Genomic DNA, 6,927 nt, shown 5'->3' on the forward strand with positions numbered 1-6,927 from the left:
CCCCACTGGAGGAAAGGTACGGGAGCATAACTCCGGATAATATTGTCCGGGTTATGCTCCTGGGCGAAGAGCCTTGGGCGGAGGTCGACCTCTTTGTTGAGGTCGTCCTCCGCCGCAAGCGGGCCTTCGTGGAGGATGGGACGCCCTGAGGGGCGTCCAGGGAGATAGAGCGCCACCCCGAAGTAATGCGAAAGCGGTTCCGGGGTGGTTGCTAGGAGACCGGGGATGGGGTTTTTAGCCGGTAGTTCCGCTAATGGAGAGTCCGGCACACAGGGGGCCTTAGAGGCCCCCCCAGTGCGTAAATGCATTTTCCCCAGCCCCGGTATATAAAAAAAAAAAAAAAAAATTATTATTATTATTATTATTATTATTATTATTATTATTATTATTATTATTATTATTATTGCCTGTAGGGACGCCGTGCCGAGGGTGAAGCCCCGCGGCGGACGGCGTCCCGTGTACTGGTGGACGGACGAAATCGCGGAGCTGAGGCGGGAGTGTCTCCGAACAAGGAGACTCGCCCAGAGAGCCCGGCGCCGCGATCCCGACGCAGCCCCGAGCACTGCCGCCTACAAGGCGGCGAGAAAAGTGCTTCGCCGGACCATCGCGAAGAGTAAGCACCGCTGCTGGAAACAGCTTGGAGAGGATCTCAACAACGATCCTTGGGGATTAGGGTATAAATTGGTCCTCCGCAAACTGGGAGCGTTTTCTGAAAGCGCTCCCATGGACGCAAGGATCATCGGCAATATCGTCGATACCCTTTTCCCCGATCATCCCAAGCTGCCGCGCCGCCCTCGAACACCGGAGGACGCACCACTCCCCTCCTTTACGGAAGAGGAGCTGAAGTGCGCGGCGCGGACCTTCAAGAACAAGAAGGCACCAGGCCCAGATGGCCTGCCAGCAGAGGTGCTGAAAGCCGCAGTTGAAGGACATCCGAGGCTCTTCCTGACGATGTACAATGCTTGCCTGGAAGCAGGGGTTTTCCCTCGCCGCTGGAAACGGGCAAGATTGGTGCTGATCGGGAAGGGCAAAGGCGGACCAGTGGACAGCCCATCGTCCTACAGACCCCTGTGCATGCTAGACACAGCCGGCAAGCTCCTGGAAAAGCTTCTTCGACCTCGCCTCCACGCGGCCCTCCAAGCCGCTGGAGACCTTTCCGCAAGGCAATACGGCTTTCGGAAAGGGAGGTCGACGATCAACGCTATCCAGGAGGTTGTCGAGGCAGCCAGGGGCACGGAGCGGGGGAATCACTTCTCCCGCCCCGTCTGTTTACTGGTCACGCTGGATGTGAAGAACGCGTTCAACTCGGTGCGGTGGAGCGACGCCTTGAGCGCGCTGGAGCGGGATTTCAGGGTCCCCGGGTACCTTCTCAGGATGCTCGAGGATTACCTGAAGGACCGCTCCTTGGAGTACACCACCGCGGATGGTCCGGTGAGCCGGGAGGTAACGGCTGGGGCAGCCCAGGGCTCCATACTGGGTCCCGACATATGGAACGTAACGTATGACGGGATCCTCCGTATGGAGATGCCTGAGGGCACTTTTCTGGTTGGGTATGCGGACGACATTGCCGCCGTCATCATCGCGAGAAGCGTTGAGGCGGCACAGATGCTGCTCAACCAGGTAATGCGTCGGGTCCGCTCTTGGATGGATGACCACGGCTTGGAGCTAGCGCTGGCTAAAACCGAGATCGTCCTCCTCACCAAGAAGCATATTCCGCTACAGCGGGATATGCAGGTGGGAGAGGCGACGGTACAGACGACGGCGTCGGTTAAGTACCTGGGGGTGAGTCTCGATTCGAGACTCACCTTCGGGGAAGAAATAAGGAGGAGAGCAGACAAGGCGGCTGCGATAACGACGTCTCTTAGCAGGGTCATGGCCAATATTGGCGGTCCCCGACCTTGCAAGAGGCGTCTCCTCTTACGCACCGCCGAGTCAATAATGCTCTACGGCGCCGAAGTCTGGGCCGATGCGCTTCGGTACGACATATACCGCAAGCGCATGGCCGGAGTACAGCGGAGAGGGGCCCTCCGCATCGCGTGCTCCTACCGTACGGTCTCGGAGCCAGCCGTGCTCGTTATAGCCGGGGTCATCCCAATTGACCTCCTTGCCCAAGAGCGGAAGTCCGTCCACCAGGGCAACCCGGAGGACCGGGCTCGGGGGAGAGAGCTTGCCAGGGCCGTGAGTATGCGGACCTGGCAAGAAAGATGGGAGGGGGATCGGCGGGCCAGGTGGACAGCGAGGCTCATACCTCAGCTGGACGCCTGGGTCAACCGTCGGCACGGGGAGGTAAATTATTACCTCACCCAGATGCTGACGGGGCACGGACGGTTTCGGGCCTATCTCCACAAAATGGGGAAGGTTCCGGATCCGTCCTGCCGATGCTGCGGATCCCCGCGGGACGATGCCCTCCACACGTTCTTCGAATGCGAGGAATGGAGAGTGTGGAGGGCCCCACTGGAGGAAAGGTACGGGAGCATAACTCCGGATAATATTGTCCGGGTTATGCTCCTGGGCGAAGAGCCTTGGGCGGAGGTCGACCTCTTTGTTGAGGTCGTCCTCCGCCGCAAGCGGGCCTTCGTGGAGGATGGGACGCCCTGAGGGGCGTCCAGGGAGATAGAGCGCCACCCCGAAGTAATGCGAAAGCGGTTCCGGGGTGGTTGCTAGGAGACCGGGGATGGGGTTTTTAGCCGGTAGTTCCGCTAATGGAGAGTCCGGCACACAGGGGGCCTTTCAGGCCCCCCCAGTGCGTAAATGCATTTTCCCCAGCCCCGGTATATAAATTAAAAAAAAAAAAAAAAAAATTATTATTATTATTATTATTATTATTATTATTATTATTATTATTATTATTATTATTATTATTATTATTATTATTATTATTATTATTATTATTATTATTATTATTATTATTATTATTATTATTATTATTATTATTTTTTTTTTACCAAGGAGTTGCGGAAATCCTTTTTACGGATTCCATGTAGTCTTACGGACTACATGGGTATGTGGGACTCCCAAAAAAATAGGCCTACCCACTAAAACCGCCACCTCCTTGTTGTCCTTCCCCCCAGCCAGGGACTATGTTGATATTACTTCTGACTGGGGGTTCTGTCTGTGTTCGTTCGTCCGTTCTGTCCCACCGTTATCGTCACGTCGCGTCACTCCGTCTGCTCAGTCATCCGTCAAGCAGCCGTCCGCGTTCTTGCGTCGCAGTATCGTTTCCGCGTAGGTGGTGACTAAGCACCACCAGTCGGGTTCGTGCAGCATTACCCCGACGATATTCTCCGGGGTAATACTGCCAACTGTTATTTCCAGTTCTTGTCTCTGTCTCGTCCAGCGGTCACACACGAAAAACGTGTGTTCCGCGTCGTCTCGTTCATGTCCACAGTACTTACAGTCTGGTGTCCGTACTCTGTTCATTCTGTGGAGGTACCGTCGGAAGTAACCGTGCCCCGTCAAGAGCTGGGTAACGATTATTATTATTATTATTATTATTATTATTATTATTATTATTATTCGTCGTCGTCGTCGTCGTCGTCGTCGTCGTCGTCGTCGTCGTCGTCGTCGTCGTCGTCGTCGTCGTCGTCGTCGTCGTCGTCGTCGTCGTCGTCGTCGTCGTCGTCGTCGTCGTCGTCGTCGTCGTCGTCGTCGTCGTCGTCGTCGTCGTCGTCGTCGTCGTCGTCGTCGTCGTCGTCGTCGTCGTCGTCGTCGTCGTCGTCGTCGTCGTCGTCGTCGTCGTCGTCGTCGTCGTCGTCGTCGTCGTCGTCGTCGTCGTCGTCGTCGTCGTCGTCGTCGTCGTCGTCGTCGTCGTCGTCGTCGTCGTCGTCGTCGTCGTCGTCGTCGTCGTCGTCGTCGTCGTCGTCGTCGTCGTCGTCGTCGTCGTCGTCGTCGTCGTCGTCGTCGTCGTCGTCGTCGTCGTCGTCGTCGTCGTCGTCGTCGTCGTCGTCGTCGTCGTCGTCGTCGTCGTCGTCGTCGTCGTCGTCGTCGTCGTCGTCGTCGTCGTCGTCGTCGTCGTCGTCGTCGTCGTCGTCGTCGTCGTCGTCGTCGTCGTCGTCGTCGTCGTCGTCGTCGTCGTCGTCGTCGTCGTCGTCGTCGTCGTCGTCGTCGTCGTCGTCGTCGTCGTCGTCGTCGTCGTCGTCGTCGTCGTCGTCGTCGTCGTCGTCGTCGTCGTCGTCGTCGTCGTCGTCGTCGTCGTCGTCGTCGTCGTCGTCGTCGTCGTCGTCGTCGTCGTCGTCGTCGTCGTCGTCGTCGTCGTCGTCGTCGTCGTCGTCGTCGTCGTCGTCGTCGTCGTCGTCGTCGTCGTCGTCGTCGTCGTCGTCGTCGTCGTCGTCGTCGTCGTCGTCGTCGTCGTCGTCGTCGTCGTCGTCGTCGTCGTCGTCGTCGTCGTCGTCGTCGTCGTCGTCGTCGTCGTCGTCGTCGTCGTCGTCGTCGTCGTCGTCGTCGTCGTCGTCGTCGTCGTCGTCGTCGTCGTCGTCGTCGTCGTCGTCGTCGTCGTCGTCGTCGTCGTCGTCGTCGTCGTCGTCGTCGTCGTCGTCGTCGTCGTCGTCGTCGTCGTCGTCGTCGTCGTCGTCGTCGTCGTCGTCGTCGTCGTCGTCGTCGTCGTCGTCGTCGTCGTCGTCGTCGTCGTCGTCGTCGTCGTCGTCGTCGTCGTCGTCGTCGTCGTCGTCGTCGTCGTCGTCGTCGTCGTCGTCGTCGTCGTCGTCGTCGTCGTCGTCGTCGTCGTCGTCGTCGTCGTCGTCGTCGTCGTCGTCGTCGTCGTCGTCGTCGTCGTCGTCGTCGTCGTCGTCGTCGTCGTCGTCGTCGTCGTCGTCGTCGTCGTCGTCGTCGTCGTCGTCGTCGTCGTCGTCGTCGTCGTCGTCGTCGTCGTCGTCGTCGTCGTCGTCGTCGTCGTCGTCGTCGTCGTCGTCGTCGTCGTCGTCGTCGTCGTCGTCGTCGTCGTCGTCGTCGTCGTCGTCGTCGTCGTCGTCGTCGTCGTCGTCGTCGTCGTCGTCGTCGTCGTCGTCGTCGTCGTCGTCGTCGTCGTCGTCGTCGTCGTCGTCGTCGTCGTCGTCGTCGTCGTCGTCGTCGTCGTCGTCGTCGTCGTCGTCGTCGTCGTCGTCGTCGTCGTCGTCGTCGTCGTCGTCGTCGTCGTCGTCGTCGTCGTCGTCGTCGTCGTCGTCGTCGTCGTCGTCGTCGTCGTCGTCGTCGTCGTCGTCGTCGTCGTCGTCGTCGTCGTCGTCGTCGTCGTCGTCGTCGTCGTCGTCGTCGTCGTCGTCGTCGTCGTCGTCGTCGTCGTCGTCGTCGTCGTCGTCGTCGTCGTCGTCGTCGTCGTCGTCGTCGTCGTCGTCGTCGTCGTCGTCGTCGTCGTCGTCGTCGTCGTCGTCGTCGTCGTCGTCGTCGTCGTCGTCGTCGTCGTCGTCGTCGTCGTCGTCGTCGTCGTCGTCGTCGTCGTCGTCGTCGTCGTCGTCGTCGTCGTCGTCGTCGTCGTCGTCGTCGTCGTCGTCGTCGTCGTCGTCGTCGTCGTCGTCGTCGTCGTCGTCGTCGTCGTCGTCGTCGTCGTCGTCGTCGTCGTCGTCGTCGTCGTCGTCGTCGTCGTCGTCGTCGTCGTCGTCGTCGTCGTCGTCGTCGTCGTCGTCGTCGTCGTCGTCGTCGTCGTCGTCGTCGTCGTCGTCGTCGTCGTCGTCGTCGTCGTCGTCGTCGTCGTCGTCGTCGTCGTCGTCGTCGTCGTCGTCGTCGTCGTCGTCGTCGTCGTCGTCGTCGTCGTCGTCGTCGTCGTCGTCGTCGTCGTCGTCGTCGTCGTCGTCGTCGTCGTCGTCGTCGTCGTCGTCGTCGTCGTCGTCGTCGTCGTCGTCGTCGTCGTCGTCGTCGTCGTCGTCGTCGTCGTCGTCGTCGTCGTCGTCGTCGTCGTCGTCGTCGTCGTCGTCGTCGTCGTCGTCGTCGTCGTCGTCGTCGTCGTCGTCGTCGTCGTCGTCGTCGTCGTCGTCGTCGTCGTCGTCGTCGTCGTCGTCGTCGTCGTCGTCGTCGTCGTCGTCGTCGTCGTCGTCGTCGTCGTCGTCGTCGTCGTCGTCGTCGTCGTCGTCGTCGTCGTCGTCGTCGTCGTCGTCGTCGTCGTCGTCGTCGTCGTCGTCGTCGTCGTCGTCGTCGTCGTCGTCGTCGTCGTCGTCGTCGTCGTCGTCGTCGTCGTCGTCGTCGTCGTCGTCGTCGTCGTCGTCGTCGTCGTCGTCGTCGTCGTCGTCGTCGTCGTCGTCGTCGTCGTCGTCGTCGTCGTCGTCGTCGTCGTCGTCGTCGTCGTCGTCGTCGTCGTCGTCGTCGTCGTCGTCGTCGTCGTCGTCGTCGTCGTCGTCGTCGTCGTCGTCGTCGTCGTCGTCGTCGTCGTCGTCGTCGTCGTCGTCGTCGTCGTCGTCGTCGTCGTCGTCGTCGTCGTCGTCGTCGTCGTCGTCGTCGTCGTCGTCGTCGTCGTCGTCGTCGTCGTCGTCGTCGTCGTCGTCGTCGTCGTCGTCGTCGTCGTCGTCGTCGTCGTCGTCGTCGTCGTCGTCGTCGTCGTCGTCGTCGTCGTCGTCGTCGTCGTCGTCGTCGTCGTCGTCGTCGTCGTCGTCGTCGTCGTCGTCGTCGTCGTCGTCGTCGTCGTCGTCGTCGTCGTCGTCGTCGTCGTCGTCGTCGTCGTCGTCGTCGTCGTCGTCGTCGTCGTCGTCGTCGTCGTCGTCGTCGTCGTCGTCGTCGTCGTCGTCGTCGTCGTCGTCGTCGTCGTCGTCGTCGTCGTCGTCGTCGTCGTCGTCGTCGTCGTCGTCGTCGTCGTCGTCGTCGTCGTCGTCGTCGTCGTCGTCGTCGTCGTCGTCGTCGTCGTCGTCGTCGTCGTCGTCGTCGTCGTCGTCGTCGTCGTCGTCGTCGTCGTCGTCGTCGTCGTCGTCGTCGTCGTCGTCGTCGTCGTCGTCGTCGTCGTCGTCGTCG

Source organism: Venturia canescens, chromosome 9 (genome assembly GCF_019457755.1).
Source record: "Venturia canescens isolate UGA chromosome 9, ASM1945775v1, whole genome shotgun sequence".
In the NCBI taxonomy this organism is placed as follows: Eukaryota; Metazoa; Arthropoda; class Insecta; order Hymenoptera; family Ichneumonidae; genus Venturia; species Venturia canescens.